Genomic DNA, 24,227 nt, shown 5'->3' on the forward strand with positions numbered 1-24,227 from the left:
TGGGAGGTAAGTCACCAACTTAAAAACCAGACAAAAAATTTTTTAATGTTTGCTTTTGAGAAACTGTGAACTTATCAAAACCAAAAATGTGGGGTTTTTCTTTTTCACTAAGCTGAAAAGGTCAGTTTTATCAAATATCTAAATCAACTCGTGGTTGTAAATTGGACATTAGCAGAAATATTATTTTAGAATATAAAGACAATACATTTAAACCTTATATTTACCTTGTAGCAATATTGGGTGTTCATAAACAATAATACTAATTTTTGACATTTATTACTGTGTGTAACAGAGTACCTCTCTAAACATAATCCAGGTTGTTAATGCCAAAATGATCTATTATAAATTGCAAACAATTTAGTTTATAAACTTTATGCTTTTAGCAATTTTAGAAAATCAAAAATGATCTCAATTTTTGAAAATTACACCCCATTTAACATAATTCTAAAAAATGAAGCTTCAATCAATCAAGGTAGTTAGAAGAACACTTCTGTAACTAGATTAATTCATGCGATTATCATTTATAAGATTAATTTTACTTGAGGCTCATAATTATTTCCTTAGTACTAATTACTAGCTTAGGCCCACAGCTATTGACTCAAAGTTTCTTATTCATTCAGAAAATATTTATTGACTACTGGGTGGTAGCAATACATTATTTTACTTCTAACTGACATTTTTCAAATGCTGACATTAGAGAAGAGACAGACAAGTATTTGATACAATTTTATAAAGGTCTTAACAATCCATTGCAGTAGCACAATAAAGGGCTATCTAATCAAACATAGAAGAATCAGGAAGACTTCCCAGAAGAGAAGACATCTGAGTGAAGTTTTTAATAATAATAGCAATAATAGCATTTATTCTAAATGTTTCAGTTTTTCAGTTAACATTCATAGCAGGGTAGATGCAATATTGAGATAGATGAACTATGATAGATGCAATATTATTATTTCATTTTTCAAATAAGAAAGTGGGGGCAAGAAGGGTTAAGCTACTTACTAAAGGCAGTATAGAGAGGAAGTAGATATTTCTGGATAAAAATATAGACTAGCCTGAATCTGTAGCCCATTCTTAACCACCCACTATGATGAACTCTTTCCTATTTCAAGCAGAGGGAAGAAGGGTTCAAAGGTCCTGAGGTATAAAAAAAGACTAAGCGTTCAGAGACCTGCAAGCAGATTAGTACAATGAAAGCACAGAGTATAAGATGGGTGCTAGTGCCCAAAACCAATCTAAATATGTCAATAAGAATTACAGACCTTGCTGGTTATAATGCTAATTCAAGCAATTGTACTAGGCAGGAAAGACTAGTCTGAGCCACAGTAACAATACAGCTCTGAAATCTCAGTGGCTTCAAACAGCAAATGTTTCTTTCTTTTTCCTGTGACAAGTCCAGTATGGGAAGCTCTGCTTATCAGAGCCACTCAGGGACCAAGGCGAATCTGGGCTCCCTCTGAACTCTTGGCTTCCAGGATAGTTCTGGAAGGAATGGGGAAATTGCAGAGTCAAGTCCCAGCTATTACTAATAAATGCCTTGACCCAGATGGGATGTATATCACTTTTATTTACATTGTACTGTCCAACACTAATTGCATGATCACGTCTAACTTCAACAGAGTAAGTAGGACACTCCCCGTTGTACTCAGAGGTTGAGCAGAACCAGATATTGGTAATTATGAGCAATGCACACCATCATGACTTTTCCTTTCAGTACTGAGAGAGAATAGCATGCAGCATATAAAAATCTGCTTTTAAGTTAGACATAGTGAGGTTAGAATCCTAACTCCACAACTTGTTAGTTTATTCTAATTAGATACTTAACCCTCAAAATTGCAGTCCTTTATTTATTTATTTATTTTTAATTGGAGGGTAATTGCTTTACAATGTTGTGTTGGTTTCTGCCATACATCAACATGAAACAGCCATAGGTATACATATGTCCCCCTCCCTCTTGACACCCTGCCCACCTCCCACCCCATCCCACATCCTCTAGGTTGTCACAGAGCACTGGGTAGAGCTCCCTGCAACATACCTCAAATTCCCACTGGCTATCTATTTTACATTTGGTAATGCAGCTGCTTTTTATTAAATATATGAACATTATCCTTCCAAGATTGTTGTGAAGTTTAAATGAGATCATGTATAGAAAGCATAATGTATGCACTTCGGTCACTTCAGTCACTCAGTCATGTCCGACTCTTTGCGACCCCATGGACTGCAGCATGCCAGGCCTCCCCGTTCATCTCCAGCTCCCAGAGTTTACTCAAACCCATGTCCATTGAGTCGATGATGCCATCCAACCATCTCATCCTCTGTCATCCCCTTCTCCTCCTGCCCCCAATCCTTCCCAGCATCAGGGTCTTTTCCAATGAGTCAACTCTTCGCATGAGGTGGCCAAAGTATTGGAGTTTCAGCTTCAGCATCAGTCCTTCCAATGAACACCCAGGACTGATCTCCTTTAGGATGGACTGGGTAGATCTCCTTGCAGTCCAAGGGACTCTCAAGAGTCTTCTCCAACACCACAGTTCAAAAGCATCAATTCTTTGGCCCTCAGCTTTCTTTATAGTCCAACTCTCACATCCATACATGACTACTGGAGAAACCATAGCTTTGACTAGACAGACCTTTGTTGGCAAAGTAATCTCTCTGCTTTTTAATATGCTGTCTAGGTTGGTCATAACTTTACTTCCAAGGAGTAAGCATCTTTTAATTTCATGGCTGCAGTCACCATCAGCAGTGATTTTGGAGTCCAAAAAAATAAACTCTGCCACTGTTTCCACTGTTTCCCCATCTATTTGCCATGAGGTGATGGGGCCAGATACCATGATCTTAGTTTTCTGAATGTTGAGCTTTAAGCCAACGTTTTCACTCTATTCTTTCAGTTTCATCAAGAGACTTTTCAGTTCTTCTTTGCTTTCTGCCATAAGGGTAGTGTCGTCTGCATATCTGAGGTTATTGATATTTCTCCTGGCAATCAATTCCAGCTTGTGCTTCATCCAGCCCAGCGTTTCTCATGATATACTCTACATATAAGTTAAATAAGCAGGGTGACAATATACAGCCTTGACGTATTCCTTTTCCTATTTGGAACCAGTCTGTTGTTCCATGTCCAGTTCTAACTGTTGCTTCCTGACCTGCATACAGGTTTCTCAAGAGGCAGGTTAGATGGTCTGGTATTCCCATCTCTTTCAGAATTTTCCACAGTTTATTGTGATCCACACAGTCAAAGGCTTTGGCATAGTCAATAAAGCAGAAATAGATGTTTTTCTGAAACTCTCTTGCTTTTTTAATGATCCAATGGATGTTGGCAATTCGATCTCTGGTTCTTCTGCCTTTTCTAAAACCAGCTTGAACATCTGGAAGTTCACGGTTCATGTATTGTTGAAGCCCGGCTTGGAGAATTTTAAGCATTACTTTACTAGCGTGTGAGATGAGTGCAATTGTATGGTAGTTTAATATATGTGCTTAAGACATAGTAAAAAAAATAATAATAAATGGTGGTTTCATTTTGAATTGGTCAAGAATTTGTCACTCAGGAAAACTTAAGAGCAAACTTCATGAAAAGGATTATAGGAAAATAATTGATTAGACTGGTTACCTTAGGTTATACAATCAAATATACAGTGAAGCTGCAGGAAATTCAAATGTATATGCTACAAACAAGAGATACTCTACTTTGGTCCTCCCTCATAATTTTTAAAATGTTTTTATCTTTAATTGAAGGATAATTGTTTTACAATATTGTGTTGGTTTGTGCCATACATCAACATGAATCAGCCATAGGTATATATATGTCCCCTCCCTCTTGAACCTCCCTCCCACCTCCCACCACTTCCAACCCCTCAAATTTGTTACAGAGACCTGGTTTAGATTCCCTGAGTCATAGAGCAAATTCCCATTGGTTCTTCTTATTGCTGTACCCAAATCACCACGAACTTGGTGGCTTGGAACAGTTACCATGCATCAGCTTACAGAAGTCCAAACAGGGCGCTCCTGGGCTCTCTGGTTCCTTGCCAGACTGAAATCAAGGTATCGTCCAACCTGTACTCTATAGTGGGACTTGTGGCCTTCCCCAGTCTTCCACAGTTACTGAAGAGTTCAGTTCCTTCTAGCTATGAGATGGAGGTCCCTGATCCTTGCTGTCTGTCAGTCAGGGGCTGTTCTCAGCTTCTAGAGGCTTTCCAGAGTTCCTCGCCACATGGTCCACCAAGGTAGTTCAGGATACAAACATGCACTTTCTTCCAGATCAGTGGATACTCTTCTCTCTGACTTCTTCCTCTGTTATCAACCAGAGACAACTCTATGTTTCTGAAAGGATCACTTGATTAGTCCGTGCCCACTCCAGATAATTTTCCCTTTTATAATGTAATGTAACATAATCACTGGAGTGATACTCATCATATCCAGAGGTCCCACCTATACTCAATGGAAGAGGATTATACAAAGATAAAGAAGGTCTTTGGTAATCACCCTAGAATCCTGCCTACCACATTTCTCATGGTTCTTATAGGTTGAGCACAGCAATGTCTTTAAGTACAAATAGTGGTTCATGGAGGTAAAGCATAGAAGCATCTATGGCATAGAACACACAATCCTGAGTCCCACCTAACCTTTGATGACAAATATGGTATGTACAGTACTTAGTGTCAACTAGCCTAGAATTGCTGAGACAAACAACTTATTTATTTGGAAACCCATTCCCAAGTATAATCTTCACATATTTGTTGTAAAGCAAAGGTCCATGTGCCTTGAATTTCTGCATATCTTGCAAGCAGAGGTACACACCACCCTTTGTTCTAGAGTATCTTTTAAAAGATTTGTAAATCAAGGCAACCTTCAAAGATGGATATAGTGTCTCTCTCAAGAGCAAAGAACATATTTGTTCACTAACCTGTATGGAAAAGGTATCTCCTTCCAAAGAAAAAGGCATGCATGCACACTGCCCACTATAAAAGATTCGAATTCCACAAGTCAAGAGTTCTCTCCTGGAACACAGCATACTGTGTTCAATCCATCCATCTGGAGTCATCTGCTTTCATCCCCATTGAATATGGAGACCAAGGGAAACTGACGAGTCCAGCTACTGTGACTTCATCTCTGACCTAAGATTCTCATGCCTTCTGCCAGCACCCATGAAATTGTGGCAAGCTACTTCACTTTCACTTTTCACTTTCATGCATTGGAGAAGGAAATGGCAACCCACCCCAGTGTTCTTGCCTGGAGAATCCCAGGGACGGAGGAGCCTGGTGGGCTGCCGTCTATGGGGACGCACAGAGTCGGACACGACTGAAACGATTTGGCAGCAGCAGCAGCAACATATTATTGTGCAAGTGGAGTAAAATCTTAGACCTTTCATAGTTCTTGACAATATTCAATGTTTTGGAAGAGAGGATATGTTAGTTAGGCAACAGTAGGGAAAGGATGAGGTTAAACCAAAGTGTGCTTTGTTTTGAAGAAACAAGACGTTCCAAAAAAGTTACAGTGCATTCCAGTCAACAAGATACCATAGTGCAAACAAAAACCGAACACCCCAAGTGATGGACCGACTGAGTCCTCCAACAGATATAATGAATGGACAGTGGGGAAAAAAATTGCTTTTCGAAATAAAAAATTACAGCATTTATTTGTAGAGAATGATACACTCATATTTTCCCCCTTAGGTGATAAGCATTCTGGCAGAATGCACTTAAAATTACACAGATTGATTTTAAAACTAAAAAAAGAGTTTCCATATGACCCAGAAATTCCATTGCTAAGCATATATCCAGAAAGGTTGAAAACTCTAATTGGAAGAGATACGTGCACATCAAGTTTCACAGCAGCGCTATTCACAGTAGCTGACACACGGCCACAACTTAAATGTCCAATAACAAATGAATGGATACAGAGAATGTGATACACACACACAGTGGAATACTACGCATAAAAAAAGAATGAAATAATGTCATTTGTAGAATCATGGATGGACCTAGAGATTGTCATACTAAGTGAAGTAAGTCAGGCAGAGAGGTACCACTTATATGTGGAATCTAAAAAATAATAAAAATCAATTTATTTACAAAACAGAAACGGACTCACAGACATAAAAAAACCAAACTTATAGTTACCAAAGGGAGAAGGGGAGGGAGGATAAATTAGAAGTATGGGGTTAACAGAAATACACCACTATGTATAATATCAATAAACAACAAGGATTTACTGTATAGCACATGGAACTATACTCAGTATTCTGTAATAACCTATGATGGAAAAGAATCTGAAACTGTATACCTGAAAATAAGTCCATATTGTAAATCAACTAGTTAAATTGTTTTAAATACTTTTAAAATTATCTAGATTGAAAGATAACTTGAATAATTTAGATTTAGATCACCTGGTTTTATTTATTAAGGAGGGAAATCACAAGAATTTTACATGAATATATTCCATGTATGTTTATTTTTCTTTTCTTTAATACTATTAATACAGATAATATTATCTTTATTTGTATAAAATCACTTTTAAATAGATTTTTGTTTAATGTTTACACACAATTGATTTGTAATCTACAAATGTAATTCCAAATAACTTCTAATTTGGAATTACGTTTGTAGACTACAGATCTTACTTTTAAGAAAATGTTCCACTTCAATCATAGAAGAAATCATTCCACTCTGACCAGAGTTAACAGATTACATGAGATAGATAAATATTAGTTTTTCCATTGTTGTTTTTAGTTGCTAAGTCGTGTCTGACTCTTTTGTGACCCCATGGACTGTAGCCCACCAGACTCCTCTGTCGATGGGTTTTCCCATGCAATAATATTGGAGTAGGTTACCATTTTCTCCTCCAGGGGATCTTCCCAACCCAGGGATCAAACCCACGTCTCCTGCATTAGCAGGCAGATTCTTTACCATTGAGCCACCAGGAATGCCCTGTTTTTCCATGGGAGTTTTTAAAAATAAATGAAAAATTCTTATGAGTTGTGTTGTTGTTGTTGTTCAGTCACTCAGTCGTGTCCAACTCTTTGCAATCCCGTGGACTACAGCACATCAGGCTTCCCTGCCCTTCCCCATCTCCCGGAGTTTGTTCAAACTCATGTCCATTAAGCCAGTGATGCCATCCAACCATCTCGTCCTCTGTCATCCCCTTCTCATCCTGCCTTCAATTTTTCCCAGCATCAGGGTCTTTTCTAATGAGTCGGCTCTTTGCATCAGGGGGCCAAAGTACTAGAGCTTTAGCTTCAGCATCAGTCCTTCCAATCTTATGAGTTTAATTTCTCACAAAACTTTTTCCCTGCCTCTATCCATTAGTTCCACTACTGAATATTTAAATACACACACACACACACACACTTATAGCCACCTAGAATTCTTGTATGGAAAAGGAAATTTATTAAGAAGCATGGATGTCTTTTGAGTGTTCACTGAAATCTCACATCTAGACTTATGTTGACGTGTACTTAATATATCTTGCATATTTATTTCTCATTGTCTAGCATCAAATTAGTATTTTCAATGGTACAAGAAATGTCCCGGCCTGTGGTTTTAAAGGCTTCAGTATCTAGAATCAGGAAGGCTAGAGGACGTACTCCACCTCAGAATCTTCCGTCCAGCACAATTAGTTAGCGCATCACTTTTTAAAGTTAAAATTTCAGTTATTGGTGTGGCATCAAATCTCTGATTATGTTCTGCTTGGGTTTGGGATATCTACCAGTTTGAGAATCAATTAAAGTTTCTATTTCAGTTGGTCCAAGTTAAAATGATAAAACCCTTTTCCACAGAGGGCATTCACTTACCACTGGACTTGGCTGCGTCACAAACTAAAAATCATTAAGCTTGATTCAAAATTAAATCAGAAGTCAAATGAAAATATTTCCTGCATATAAGAACATTCATGGGTCATAGTTTACAGTGTTCATTTTGAAGAGAGAGTAAGGATTGAGTCATAATTTCTTAGATTAGAGCTTTCTATTTTATTCTGTTACTCAGTTTTTCTTTTGGAAACTGACTCCATCAGACATCAGTCATACTCACAATGGTATCTTTTCTATATCATGGAGGCCAAGATATATGTGTCATTCTTTGCCCTTCTATTTATTTGAGAAGACAGAGACATAATATAAAAAAATCAGAAATCAGATTTAAGGAGGTTAAAGAGAATGGCATGGTATTAACATATGTAATTCTTAAAGTCTCAGCTTTGAAAATTTATTATATGAATTACGTTCTGAAACTTGGAACACTAGTATTAATTCAGTTTTGTGAATGTAAAATAATAGGTTGGTATGGCTAGATAAAGATATAAACAGCCATATTTACATCCATGTTGAATGCATCATGTTCAACTTGTTGAAACTTTTGAAAATATAGAAAAATGTAAGAAAAAAAATTTGAAATCATCCAATATTATGCTGCCAATGATAGTCTCTATTAATATTTTGGTGCAATTTCTTCTAATATTTTTAGTATACAAACACATATATATGTATTAGAAACTAGAATGTTAACTTTTAATACAGGTTTGTACCATTTTTCTGGGACATAAATATGTTCCAAGAATGTAGGTGTTGGATATGTAAAATACAGTAAAGTCAGGGTGGCCTCCAGAAGGAACAAAAATGAGGCTTAGAATGAAGTTTATTACAGGCAAACCTCATTTTATTGCACTTCACAGATACTGTTTTTTTTTATAAATTGAAAATCTGGAGCAACCCTGTATCCAGCAAATCTATCAGCTTCATTTTCCCAATAGCATTTGCTCACTTCCTGTTTCTTTGACACATTCTGATAATACTTGTAGTATTTCAAACTTTTTGACTATTACTATATATTTGTTATAAATATAAAACTTTAGCAGGTGAAGAGTTGCTTCTTATGAATGAGCAAAGTAAATAGTTTAAAATGAATCTATTCCTGGTAAAGAGGCCATGAAGACTGTTGAGATGATAACAAAGGATTTAGAATATTAAGAAAACTTAGTTGATAGAGCAGTGGCAGAGTTCAAGATGACCGATTGCCATTTTGAAAGTTCTACTGTAGGTAAAAGGCTATTAAACAACTTCTCACATCACAATTTCTTTCACAAGAAATTGTTTGTGAAAGGACATGTCAATTAATCCAGCAACCTTTTGTCTTATTTTAAGAAATAAAATTTAAAATAAAAGTTCACAGCCACCCCCAGTCTCCAGTAACCATCATCCTGATCGGTAAGCAGCGATTAATATCAAGGCGGTAAGTGTTGCGAGAGGGCATCAGAGGGCAGACACAGTGAAACTAGAACTACAGAAAACTAGCTAATCTGATCACACGGACCACAGCCTTGTCTATCTCAATGAAACTAAGCCATGCCATGTGGGGCCACCCAAGACGGATGGGTCATGGTGGAGAGGTCTGACAGATTGTGGTCCACTGGAGAAGAGCATGGCAAACCACTTCAGTGTTCTTGCCTTGAGAACCCCATGAACAGTGTGAAAAGGCAAAAAGATAGGACACTGAAAGATGAACTCCCCAGGTCAGTAGGTGCCAAATATACTAATGGAGATCAGTGGAGAAATAACTCCAGAAAGAATGATGGGATGGAGCCAAAGCAAAAACGATACCCAGCTGTGGATGTGACTGGTGATAGACGCAAAGTCCGATGCTGTAAAGAGCAATAATGCATAGGAACCTGGAATGTTAGGTCCATGAATCAAGGCAAATTGGAAGTGGTCAAACAGGAGATGGCAAGAGTGAACGTTGACATTCTAAGAATCAGCGAACTAAGATGGACTGCAATGGGTGAATTTAACTCAGATGACCATTATATCTACTACTGTGGGCAAGAATCCCTTAGAAGAAATGGAGTAGCCATCATGGTCAACAAAAGAGTCCGAAATGCAGTACTTGGATGCAATCTCAAAAACGACAGAATGATCTCTGTTCGTTTCCAAGGCAAACCATTCAATATCACGGTAATCCAAGTCTATGCCCCAACCAGTAACGCCGAAGAAACTGAACTTGAATGGTTCTATGAAGACCTACAAGATCTTCTAGAACTAACACCCAAAAAAGATGTCCTTTTCATTATAGGGAACTGGAATGCAAAAGTAGGAAGTCAAGAAACACCTGGCATAACAGGCAAGTTTGGCCTTGGAGTACAGAATGAAGCAGGGCAAAGGCTAATAGAGTTTTGCCACGAGAACGCACTGGTAATAGCAAACACCCTATTCCAACAACACAAGAGAAGACTCTACACGTGGACATCACCAGATGGTCAACACCGAAATCAGACTGATTATATTCTTTGCAGCCAAAGATGGAGAAGCTCTATACAGTCAGCAAAAACAAGACCAGGAGCAGACTGTGGCTCAGATCATGAACTGCTTATTGCCAAATTCAGACTTAAATTGAAGAAAGTAGGGAAAACCACTAGACCATTCAGGTATGACCTAGATCAAATCCCTTATGAGTATACAGTGGAAGTGAGAAATAGATTTAAGGAACTAGACCTGATAGACAGAGTGCCTGATGAACTATGGACAGAGGTTCATGACATTGTACAGGAGACAGGGATCAAGAAAATCCCCATGGAAAAGAAATGCAAAAAAGCAAAATGGCTGTCTGAGGAGGCCTTACAGATAGCTGGGAAGAGAAGAGAAGCGAAAAGCAAAGGAGAAAAGGAAAGATATTCCCATCTGAATGCAGAGTTCCAAAGAATAGCAAGGAGAGATAAGAAAGCCTTCCTCAGCGATCAGTGCAAACAAATAGAGGAAAACAACAGAATGGGAAAGACTAGAGATCTCCTCAGGAAAATTAGAGATACCAAGGAACATTTCATGCAAAGATAGGCTCGATAAAGGACAGAAATGGTATGGATCTAACAGAAGCAGAAGATATTAAGAAGAGGTGGCAAGAATACACAGAAGAACTGTACAAAAAAGATCTTCACGACCCAGATACTCACGATGGAGTGATCACTCACCTAGAGCCAGACATCCTGGAATGTGAAGTCAAGTGGGCCTTAGAAAGCATCACTACGAACAAAGCTAGTGGAGGTGATGGAATTTCAGTTGAGCTATTTCAAATCCTCAAAGGTGATGCTGTGAAAGTGCTGCACTTGATATGCCAGCAAATTTGGAAAACTCAGCAGTGGCCACAGGACTGGAAGAGGTCAGTCTTTGTTCCAATCCCAAAGAAAGGCAATGCCAAAGAATGCTCAAACTACCGCACAAATGCACTCATCTCACATGCTAGTAAAGTAATGCTCAAAATTCTCCAAGCCAGGCTTCAGCAATACGTGAACCGTGAACTTCCAGATGTTCAAGCTGGTTTTAGAAAAGGCAGAGGAACCAGAGATCAAATTGCCAATATCCGCTGGATCATCGAAAAAGCAAGAGAGTTCCAGAAAAACATCTATTTCTGCTTTATTGATTATGCCAAAAGCCTTTGACAGTGTGGATCACAATAAACTGTGGAAAATTCTGAAAGAGATGGGAATACCAGACCATCTGACCTGTCTCTTGAGAAACCTGTATGCAGGTCAGGAAGCAACAGTTAGAACTGGACATGGAACAACAGACTGGTTCCAAATAGGAAAAGGAGTACGTCAAGGCTGTATGTATATTGTCACCCTGCTTATTTAACTTATATGCAGAGTACATCATGAGAAACGCTAGGCTGGAAGAAACACAAGCTGGAATCAAGATTGCTGAGAGAAATATCAATAACCTCAGATATGCGGATGATACAACCCTTATGGCAGAAAATGAAGAAGAACTAAAGAGCCTCTTGATGAAGGTGAAAGAGGAGAGTGAAAAAGTTGGCTTAAAGCTCAACGTTCAGAAAACTAAGATCATGGCATCTGGTCCCATCACTTCATGGGAAATAGATGGGGAAACAGTGGAAACAGTGTCAGACTTTATTTTTTTGGGTTCCAAAATCACTGCAGATGGTGATTGCAGCCATGAAATTAAAAGACGCTTACTCCTTGGAAGGAAGGTTATGGCCAACCTAGATAGCATATTTAAAAGCAGAGACATTACTCTGCCAACAAAAGTACGTCTAGTCAAGGCTATGGTTTTTCCAGTGGTCATGTATGGATGTGAGAGTTGGACGGTGAAGAAAGCTGAGCGCCGCAGAATTGATGCTTTTGAACTGTGGTGTTGGAGAAGACTCTTGAGAGTCCCTTGGACTGCAAGTAGATCCAATCAATCCATCCTAAAAGAGATCAATCCTGGGTGTTCATTGGAAGGTCTGATGTTGAAGCTGAAACCCCAATACTTTGTCCACCTCATGCGAAGGGTTGACTCATTGGAAAAGACCCTGATGCTGGGTAGGATTGGGGGCGGGAGGAGAAGGGGACGACAGAGGATGAGATGGTTGGATGGCATCACCGACTCGATGGACATGGGTTTGGGTAGACTCCGGGAGTTGGTGATGGACAGAGAGGCCTGGCGTGCTGCAATTCATGGGGTCACAAAGAGTCAGACACGACTGAGCGACTGAACTGAACTGAACTGAATATCAAGGCAAGACTTTCCACTAGCATAAAAGACTACAGCTTGCTAAAGGCTCAGATGATGGTTGGCATTTTTTAGTAACAAAGTATTTTTTAATTCAGGTATGTATATTGTTCTTTTAGACATAGTGCTATTGCATACTTAATAGACGACAATATAGTGTAAACATAACTTATATTTGCACTGGAAAACCAGAAAATTCGTGTGACTCCCTTCACTGTGATATTTGCCTTATTGTGGTGGTCTGAACCGAGCCCACAGTATCTCTGAGGTGTGCCTTATACTCGCAGGTCTCAGAGAGGCGGTCACTATGTACCATGCAGAACCACCGAGGAAGCACCAGAGTGGTCAGCAGGCAGTGGACAGGAGTGAGCGGAAGGCCTCGGCCAGAGACTTTATTGGGATTTCTACAGGAAAGGCGAGGCAGGGCAGGTCAGACAGCTTAGGACTGACTAGTGGGAATGCTTCTGATGAGCTTTGGGACAAGAGGGGGTTTTTAGTTCCCTGGTTCCTGGCGCTGGGCTGATTTAGGGCGGGAGGAATATTGGCTTGGTGAGACACTGATAAGGAAGTACGTGGGGGTCATGAGCCTGAAATGTGTTGGTTTGTGTATGGAAGACATGCTCCTGGCCAAGCCCTTTGTTATCTCTAAAAACTGGCTCTTAGATTACCTGACAATGGGCAGTCTTGCCCCTGTCAGCAAGGCGACAAATTCTAGAGCATCAAGAATATGAGAAAAGAAAATGTAGCTAATATAATTGGCCTGTGATAGATGGATATGAAATGGACTAACACAGAATTTGAGAAAACACAGGACAAAAGGTGTGATCTCTTCATGACTGCCTAGTAATTCAACACAGAAACATCCCACAAGTTACACAGTAATTCTGCTACTATTAGATTTTTTTAATAGTTGTTTGGCATTTTAAATAATTTCACAATGAATGGATAGAGAAGAAAAAGGAAAAAAAAAAGAAAGAGACATATAAATGTATACATACTGCATACTCTCCAGAAGGGCTTGGGGCAGGAGCAGAAGTTGATTGTTGTGCTAAATTTTGGTGTATATTTTACTATTTATAAGTGATTTAAAGTTGATGGTGTTATTTTCCTTCTGACTAGGTTTTGTGGATTGTATTTGTTCTTGTTGATCCATATAGCTTTTGGAGAATGCGTGGAGAAATTCAAAGTCAGTAATAACCATTTTCCCAAGCTACCTGGAAATCTCTGCCTTTGTTTTTAACTGAAAAGTTTTGTCCCTTTGATCCAAAATTTTAGTATTTAACATTTAACTGATATTTCCCCAGCATTGGAAGAGACCCTGATTCTGGGGAAGACTGAAGGCGGGCGGAGAAGGGACAACAGAGGATGAGATGGTTGGATGGCATCACCGAGTCGATGGACATGAGTTTGAGTAAGTTCCAGGAGTTGGTGATGGACAGGAAAGCCTGGCATGCTGCAGTCCATGGGGTCCCAAAGAGTGGGACGCAAGTGAGCGACTGAACCCAACTGACTGATGTGACTGTCTTACAAGTTTCTTGTTTCTCCCATCACTTTTCCTTTCCTTGGATACCAAATGTAATTTCCAACATTAAAGCTATCCTAGACTCAAAGAACTCATAAACTACCCAGTTCAGCCTAAACTTACAGCAGAAATTTCATCTATAACTGATCCAAAAACCATACAAACAAACAAACCTGAAAATTACTATTCAGATGCTGCTTTCTTATTTTCAAGACAACACAGCCAATATTTAGAAACTTATATATATGTGGTGTTTTGACTTGGAATAAGTGAAAAAATATACTCCTGGGAACCAATGAGCAGAAGCCCATTGGTCTCATTTCAACTTATATTGTGGATACCCAGGCATACTTGCGTATGCCAGAGAACAAAAGATAGTACAGAGTAAACACAAATGCTCTTTCCTGAAGATAAGAAGGGAGGGGGGAAAAGCACCATTTTATATTACAACAGAAATATACATTAAAAAGTAGATTGTAATATCTGGATAATGTTTTTAAGTGAAATGTGAGTTCTCAAAGAATTTTGACAAGTATCATTAAGCATACTTCAGTGGGAAATCTGAGAAGCAATTCTCATCTAGGGTAACAGAAAAAAAATCATTTGTCTGGTATATAAGGATTGTACATATGGCTTCCAGTGTTTTAATGTCTTCTAAAAATTTCCTGCTCACAATCAGCATTCTTATTTTCCCTAGCTGTTCTCTGTACGACATAGTTTCCACTGACTTGACTATTCCAGTCTTACTTTTTTACTTAGTCTCTATTTGCAATAAAATAAAATTCTTAGAATAATTATGACACTCCAGATATTACCAGATAGTCTTACATAATCTGAACCTTATTTAGGCTTTTATAAGTGCAGTCTAACATTTAATTACGATTATTTTTAACTCTTGAATCTCATCTTTGGTTCTGATTGCATTTGGAACTCCTGGGTATTTTTGACGGGCATTATTCTGTGTGTAAGTGTGTAAATACATCTACAATATTTTTATATAGATATATACATACCTAAAAATGCTGATACAACTCATTTCTTAAATATCAAATTTTATATGTATCCATTTATATTTTACCTTATCAATTTCAACCTCTTTTCCTAACCATTGAGATAATTTTGAGTCTTAAACCCAAAATCCAAGGGCACAAAATGGGAGTGGAGATGAGGGTACTTCGGCAAATAGTACTTCCATTTTTTTGAGTATCAGGCCTAAGACTACCCCGATCAGTTACAAAAACACAAAAATATTTCTTTAAAGTAGCATTATGGATTTCACCTACAATGCAAGTAGGCTTCCCACAGGTTAGAAAAACATGTTTTTTAAGTATTAATTTAACTGCCTGACTTTGAAAATATGATAAATAGGACATACATAGATAGGAGCCCAGTGGCATGCAGCTAGAGGCTTCCCTCCAGGTAGACATCAATCTCTATAACAAACAATATATTCAGTTGCTGGGATATTTCTGAGATGACCTCGCTTGATTACTCTCCATCTCCACTTATCTATCTAATCTATAAGACTATAAAAAAATGCATTCCTTATATGGTATTTCTTTTTTGATTTGGTAGATTCCAATGGGTGCTCATTAACAAAGATATGGACTATTCACACTACTTCCTTCTGGAGAGAGAAGGAAGGAAAGAAAAGTGAGGGAAGGAGAGAGGAAGGGAGGAAGAAAATCATAATGGTGGTAGTAGGATATGGGATGTTTTTGAAGTGTGGTGTTGGAGAAGACTCTTGAGAGTCCTTTGGACTGCAAGGAGACCAAACCAGTCAATCCTAAAGGAAATCAGTCCTGAATATTCATTGGAAGGACTAATGCTGAAGCTGAAGCTCCAATATTTTGGCCACCTGATGTGAAGAATTGACTCCTTAGAAAAGACCCTGATGCTGGGAAAGATTGAAGGCAGGAGGAGAAGGGAACGACAGAGGATGAGATGGTTGGATGGCATCACTGACTCAATGGACATGAGTTTGAGCAAGCTCTGGATTTGGTGGTGGCAGGGAAGCCTGGCGTGCTGCAGTCCGTGGAGTCGCAAAGAGTCGGACACGACTGAGTGATTGAACTGAACTGGGGATATTGAGAGTCACAAAAAATAATAATTATGCCTTGGGTCAGTGTTCTCAATATTTAGACAGAAACCAATATTGGCTCAGTAACAGCACCTTTGATTGCTGATTACTGCCTAAGACATCCCTTGAGATATTTGTGCCATTTTATGATATTAAAGTGAAACCCTTCCTTAACACTGAATTGTGGAAAGTATTGTGGTTAGTTGAGTATATAGACATATGCATTTATTACCACCTCTCCCAAACTCAGCTAAAATGACAGAAGTAAGATTTTTTAAATTAAAAATCCTCGTGGACAAGAAAATGGGTAGGAGACATCAGCAAATTAGAAACATCAACTGTTTTTCACAAGATAGAAAAAGGATACAAGAATGATGTTGACTTAAACCTATGGACCCCAAGAGGGTAGTATCAATGAGAAGCAAATTGCCTCATTGTCAAAGAAATTTTAAAATGTTCGGAAATTAGAAAATCAGGTATTACACAACAGGGGGTTTAAGTTTGGAGGTAAGCACAGGGAAACTGACTTTATCAACGTGCATAAGAAGTTAAACCTTCAGGTTCCCTCTTCTGCCTCACACTTTAAGGAAGCTATCTGTTTCCCATTCTTATAGGGTAACAAGCGTCTCTTTCCCAAAGAAATTGAACCAGAAATGCCACAGCTTGAAAATGTCAGACACAACTAAAAGCAAGGATAAGGTGCTAGAGGGGAAAAAAATAGAGAGCAAGTCTGTTTACTGAGAAGGTGACACGAGCCTTACAATCCCTTCCTCTACCCAGTTGCCAAAATGTCTGTAGACTGAATAATAACCCCTTGGGCATTGTAGCTGACAACCTTCCAAAATATTCCAAATAATCCCTGTCTCCTGGCACTGACACTCCTTGTAACAGCCTTCCCTTGTATGTGGGTTGGACCTAGTGACTCACTTCCAATAAATAAAATATGGCAAAGGTAGTGGGAAGTTTAATTTATAAAAGACGCTGATTCTCTTCTTGCTGGCCCGTTCTTCTTGTCTTATTGGCCTGTTCACTTTAATGAAGTAACTCATCCTGTGGAGAGACGCAAGTGCCAGGAAACAGGGCAGCCAACACACAGCAGAGAACTGAGGTGTTCAGTCCAACAACCTATGAGGGACTGAATCTTAACAAACGGTTACTTGGCTCAGTTGGTTTGAGTGTGGTGCCAACAGCACCAGGGACGCAGGTTCAATCCCCACATGGGCCCCTACAAGAATCTTAACAACAACCTTGTCATTAAGCCTGGAAGCAGATCCTTCCCCAGTTGCGTCTAGAGTTCTAGCTAATACCTTGTCTGCAGTCTGTGAGAGATCCTGAAACAGAGGAGACAGGAAGCCGTGCCCAGATTCTTGACATACAGAGACTGTGGTATAATAGATGTTGCTTCAAGCCACTATGTTTGTGGATCCTCTTCTGTGGAGCAACAGATAAGTGATCCAGGTATTTTTTAGAACAACTCTCCATCAAAAAATCGAGTGATCAAGAGGAAAGAGCTATGGAAATGGACATATGATGGACTCTCAAGAATGAAAAAAAAAAACCTGACCAACTTACAGTGAAGTCCATGAGCTAATGAAGTCTGCACCCTGATAAAGATCTACCACAGTGCTCTGTCATAAGAACAGGTAGCAAGAATCACCAGAAGTTGAGAGAAATCGCTGACATGGAAGGCAGGCTAAAGCAAACATACAAAAGGAAATAGAGACAATTCAGAAGACTGGCAAGAAGTTAAGCTACAAACAAACTAAAATTACTATTCTCTGGAAGAGTAAAAAGATACTACATCTATGAAACAAGAAGAGAATTCTAGAAGAAGAAAAGAAGGATCAAGAGGAAGAAGAGAACAGGGAGAAGGAGGAAGAAGAGGAAAGGGAAGAAGAAGAAAAGGGGGAAGGAGAAGATAGGGAGGCAGAAAGGGAAGAAGACAAACAACAAAAATGACTACTGAAACATAATTTCATAGGACTTTCAAACTATAAAACAAAAGGGAGAGCAATGTGTAATATGAGACAGAAGGTTAAAAAAAAAAAAGACAACCCACAAAGTCTAGTATCTGACGTGTGCTGGGTGCTTAGTCGTTCAGTTGTGTCTGATTCTTTGAGACTCCGTGGACTATAGTCTGCCAGGATCCTCCATCCATGGAATTCTCCAGGCAGGAATACTGGAGTGGGTTGTCATGCCCCTTTCCAAGAGATCTTCCCAACCCAAGGATTGAACCCAGGTCTCCAGCATTACAGGCAGATTCTCCACTGTCTGAGTCACCAGGGAAGCCCATCTGACTAATAGGCACTCCAAAGAAAAAAAAAAGATTTAAAAGGAAGGATTAATTAAAAATCATAATAATTAAACTTTCTCAGACTGAAAAGCATGCTTCTCCATTTAGAAAAAGTCCCCTGAGAGCTCAGAAAAGTGATTTAAAAAAAAAAAAAAATCTACAGCAAAGTATATAATCAGGAAATTTCAGGACATCAGAGATAAAAAGAAAAACTTCATGGCTTCCTGAGAGAATAGATATAAATCACCTGCAAACAATATTGAATAAAGACAGCAGTGGAATGTTCAAAAGTAACATTAGGAGCCAAAATACAAGGGAATAATGACTTCAAATTTCTTTGGGAACTAATTTTCAACCAGAATTCAATACCTAGCCAATCAACTGACTGTGAGAGCAGAATAAACTGATATGTAAGGTCTAAAAAAGTTGTAAACAAAATGCCTTTGTATGTAAAGCTATTGAAATTCGTGTGACAGCTAAATGAGGGAATAAATCAACAGAAAGGAGAAGACCCAGGTGAAAGGAAATTCAGTATGGGAAAAGGGATAAAATAGACTCTAGAATAAAGCAGAAAGAAGTGCCAAGACCACCACTGTATAGTAAGTCTAGAAAGGTTACTGCCTCTTCTGGGCAGGTGGATTATGGGCTCCAAAACAGAAAAAATAGAATCTAACAGTTAACCTGGTAATTGTATTGCGCAGCTGCTGGAGATATGAGAAAAAGTTGTTGGATGTATGAGAAGAATTAGAATTAGTTTCATGCAGATTAAGCTGATAAAGAAGTTGAGACTATTCTTAACTACAAGGAAAGAAGTTTTAAAAGAAAAAACTTTGACCATAAAATACTACTGGACTTGGCAGTGAACAATATTTCATAAAATATTATGCTATTTTATAATTGTAAAATGTATACGCAAAATATTTTTAATCAAAAATTTGTAATTTAATTGTATTAAAAAGAAGGTATAGGAAATACAGTGAGAAACATAGGTGTAAGAGAGAGAAATCCTCACATACCATAAAAGGAATTTGATGAAAATACTACTAAAAATGATAAAGAAATGGCAGCATCGCGCATGCTAAGTCACTTCAGTCATGTCCAACTCTGTGTAACCACATGGACTGCAGCCCACCAGGCTCCTCTGTCCATGGGATTCTCCAGGCAAGAATATTAGAGGGGGTTGCCGTACCCTCCTCCAGGGATCGAACACATGTTTCTTACATCTAACCGGCACTGGCAAGCAAGTTCTTTATCACTAGTGCCATCTGGGAAGCCCAAAACATCAGAATTTGGCAGCACAGGAATATTATTTATAATGTAGAATGAAATATTCCATAAGACAGATAAAATAACAGAAAATACTTTTCTATGAGAAGTGAGATAAATGGAGGAAAGTACTAGTGTTCTTTGTTATAAGCCTTTTCATTTGTCTTTGACAATACGTATATATTACCTTAATTAAAAAGAGCTTTAAAAACAAACAGAAGAGAAATACATAAATCTGTTTTTCTCAAAGGATGTTCCAAGTCCTCAGTTAAGTGAAAAAGCCATGATGCACCTTAATGTGTGTGGTAAATTTTTAGATTTTCACAAAATCAAAAACAAATAAATATAGCTTATATGTGTATAAGTGAAAGGATACAGGCAATATTGAAAAACACACTCACGTTCATTCTGATGCATTTGAGAGGAGCAGAACTGAACTGGAGGAGAAAGATTATTAATTTCCATGCAAACCTTTAATCTTTGACTTGTTATAAACATTAAAGTTGAAAAGTCAATCATTTGGGTTCTGAACCAGATAATTTTTATATTACAATAAAGGATATTTAGTGGGAAAATTGGTGATATTTGAACAAATTCTGTAGATTAAATACTACATCAGGGTTAATTTCCTGATTTTGATAATTATGTCATTATTGTGTAAGAGAATATCCTTGCTTTAGGAAATACTTAGGGATAAAAGGAGTTTTACATCAGCAATTTATTCTCAATGAATTCAAATAATATACATATAAAATAAAAAAAGAAATCGATACAGAAAAAAGAAAGAAATAAAGTAGATGTGATAACATTTAGGAGAATCTAGATGAAGAGTTTAAGGGAATTTGTTGTACCATTTTTGCAATGTTTTTGCACATCTAAAGTTATTTAAAAATAAAAAGTTTTTTCAAAAGTCTAACTATGTACAAAAAAGACTCTTAGGTTACTCCCGAAAACATATCCTTGAGATTAGGACAAAAATATATTTTTTGTCATAGTGTTATTAGCAAGGTTCCACCATCAGATATTCATTATAGAAATCAGTTAGGAGCCAAGAGATACTATAGCTGTATTCTTCCTAAGACAGAAGGAACTTAAAATGACAAATAAGACTCACCACCCTGGAGTGGTTTAAAGAAAATGCACTGTAATTGTTTTAGAAAGAGTTATTTGAGAAGAGAAGTATTTTTTGCTCTGTCTCTCATATTGCATCTATATCAGACAAGTTGATCTTATTAAAGATAATTGAAATGGGATTTTAAAGCGTACTTTTTTTATGTGCTTCAAGAACCCTGAATAAATTGAAATGGAGAGAGTTCCCCCAGACACATACTTGGAGAAATTTGTTTCTTAAACTTTATGGAAGGCATTCTGAACTAGGTAAGATTTTTGTGTTGGTTAACATTTTCTAATATTTTACTCTTCTTTAATGACAGCCACTGATTACTAGGCTAAATGTAATGATGGACAAGCACATTTTACTGAGTGGTAAGCTCTCTTCAATTGCTCCTCAGAGCTACCCACCAAAAATTGAAGACCTTATATTAAAAAAAATCTAGACAGTCACCTTTAGGCATATGCTCTCTCTGTTACAATCTGCTTCTCTGGGAGCTGCTTTATTCACATATGCAATAAATATGATGTGTGGGAAGTGCAATTACTTAGCTGGGTAATTTAGGAAAGTCAATTTGTTTCTCTGGATGTCACTTTTCCTCATGATTAAAAAGAAGAGCATTAAATTAATAACTTCAAGTTCCTTTCCAGCTCTAAGAATGTTGTTGTTGTTGTTCAGTGACTAAGTCGTGTCCAGCTCTTTGCGAACTCTAGGAACACAAGCTCTAAGAATACTTGTATTGGAGTTCTCCAGGGAAACAGAAACATCAGGATGGGTTGGGGAGAGAAGGAAAGAAGTCGCTTTTAAGAAATGAAGATGATCATGGAGGGGACAGTCAAAAATCTACAGAGTAGGTTGGCAGGACAGAGACAGGAAAGCACTGTAGTCTGAGTCCAAAGGCAATCTGCTGGCAGATCCCTTCTCCAATGGAAGAAGTCAGTCTTAGATCTATAAAGGCCATCAACTGACTGCATGAGTGAGTGAAGTCACTCAGTCGTGTCCTACTCTTTGCAACCCTATGGACTGTAGCCTACCAGACTCCCCCATCCATGGGAATTTCCAGGCAAGAGTACCGGAGTGGGTTGCCATTTTCTTCTCCAGGGGATCTTCCTGACCCAGGGATCGAACTCAGGTCTCCCGCATTGCAGGCAGACTCTTTACTGTCTGAGGCACCAAGGATTCCCTGACTGCATGAGGCCCACTCATGAGATGGAGGGTAATCTACTTTACTTGAAAAGATTTAAATGTTAATCTCATCTAAAAACACCATCCCAGAAACAGTTGAAACAATATGCAACCAAATATTTGGGCATGATGACCCAGTGAAGTGACATATAAAATTAGTCATCATGATATTTTGTTATGGAGACAATTACTTTAAAATTTTTTAATTAAAAACAATGTGAGAAGGACTGTTATATTTTTCTTATATGAAGGCCTGAGGAACTCCACCACAACGCAGAAAGCATCATAGTTTTTAAACAACTGAAATGTTCTTTATCAGAGGGCTCCCCCGGTGACTCAGATGGTAAAGAATCCTCCTACAATGCAGAAGACCCAGGTTCCATCCTTGGGTCGGGACGATCCCCTGGAGAAGGGCATGGTTACCCACTCCAGTATTCTGGCATGGTTACCCACTCCAGTATTCTGGCATGGTTACCCACTCCAGTATTCTTGCCTAAAGAATTCCATAGGTAAGAGGAGCCTGGCGGGCTGCAGTCCATGGGGTCACAAAGAATTGGACATGACTGAGCAACTAACACTTTCACAGTTGAGCAATGGCATGGAGTGGAATTAACTCTCAAACAGCATTTTCAGCTACCAACAGGATATGTTATACAATTTCAAAATACAGTGACTTACACAAAAGATGCTGAATCATACTGTTGACTCTACCTCATATTTACTAAAGATGGTTCCAGCCTGAGTCCCCAAATGTAGATCTGGAAAGGATTCAGAGGCCTGTCACCTGTACCTTTTCTTTACGGAATTATATCTAGAGGCTTCCTTAGTAAGATTCCAACCCAGCATTTCAGTGTTGTGATGACATACTTGGAGTACTCCCATCTCATTAAAATTATTTATCTCAGAAATAAAAATGCATTAACTAGGAATCACATTGTCACTTATTTAAAAATAAACATATAGTTTTGAAATAAAAGAGCAATCGCAATGTTATATTAATACTACTAAAGAAAAATACAAGTCTTTTTTATTTGTCCTTTGACTATTTTTCTTCCATGGATTCTAAGACCTTGGGATGTGGAACCAACTACAAACAAGCAACAATCAGGCCTTCACTAGTATTTCCTCATTATTTCAAAATAAGTCTGTCCAAATTCCACTTTAACCACTGTAGAGACCAATGGGAAAATGTAAGTGAAATAACAAGCTGTAAGTTGAGAACGTAGCACTCTCTGGTCTGTATGATGTTTCTTAATCCTTTATTCACATATGAACCTGAGGACTTTCGTTATAAAGACACGAAAGAATCCATGTGGTGGTCTACTTGCATCAAGATTAACTTTCTTGTTATTAAAATGAATGAAGAATGACCTTCAGAAGTGGCCTTTCAGTTTGCAGGTAAGTCCTCAGATGAGTTTGAATGAAGACACTGGAGGTAAGTGTTAAGCTTCCTGCCATGTGTTACTTAGAAGGGCTGACTCTAATTGTTGGACATATAGTGGAAGTTTAAGGAACGAAAAATCTGGTGCGCCTTATTCATAAATATCTGCTAACCCCTCCCCAGTAGCCAATATGCCTATATGCCTATTACTCCCCAGACTGAGTGAAAACAAGTCACTCTTGTAAGTCTGAAATTCCTCATTGAGTGCTATGGAAATTCGTGGGTACCTTCGCAAAATGTAGCGGCTCAATGATCAGGTTTTTCCAGGGGGCTTTTGCATGAGAAGGCACAGCCTAGATGCTCTAAACTATTTTTTTTTTTTTGCTAAGCCTCACCTCTCCACAGACCAGATACAATGACAAACTGATGTCAAGTTCAACAATGTGGCCATTTGCAACATATATCAAATCATCAAGCTGTACATTTTGGACTAATATAATGCTATATGTCAATTATATCTCAGTCAGACTGGGGGCGGGGGGAAACAGTGTGACATCCATGTTCCCACACATTAAGAACCATTGTTTGCCTGTAGTTTCAAGGGCAAAAGAAGTCATTATGGTCACTGTGGCCAATACAGAAAGAGAATGGTTTAAAAGACATGAAAAAGTTCTTCAAATGGACAAACATATACAAGAAGTGAGTGTGGCTGTAAGCAAACATGGGTGAACAGGAAGAAAGTTGGTGCCACCCTATTCCTTTCATGAGGTGTTAATTGGAAGAAGGAGATAGACTGAATCCTCACCTTCATGCCTGTGCTATAAGGAAAGAGTGTCAAATGAGTAGCTGGTCAAGGGCCCAGGTCAAGAAATTTCCTTGCAGTAGCCCTAACCATAGCTGTTCCA

The 24,227-nt window shown here is 38.4% G+C and overlaps 1 protein-coding gene across 3 annotated transcripts in view; it reads right to left on the reverse strand.

The window, feature by feature from the left end:
• The window catches only part of LOC145516678 (uncharacterized), a 744,489-nt gene that overhangs the window by 541,766 nt on the left and 178,496 nt on the right, over positions 1-24,227 (reverse strand). The window lies entirely within an intron of this gene.

The sequence above is a fragment of the Giraffa tippelskirchi genome, chromosome 8 (assembly GCF_054371585.1).
Source record: "Giraffa tippelskirchi isolate mGirTip1 chromosome 8, T2T-mGirTip1v1.2.pri, whole genome shotgun sequence".
NCBI classification, from domain to species: domain Eukaryota; kingdom Metazoa; phylum Chordata; class Mammalia; order Artiodactyla; family Giraffidae; genus Giraffa; species Giraffa tippelskirchi.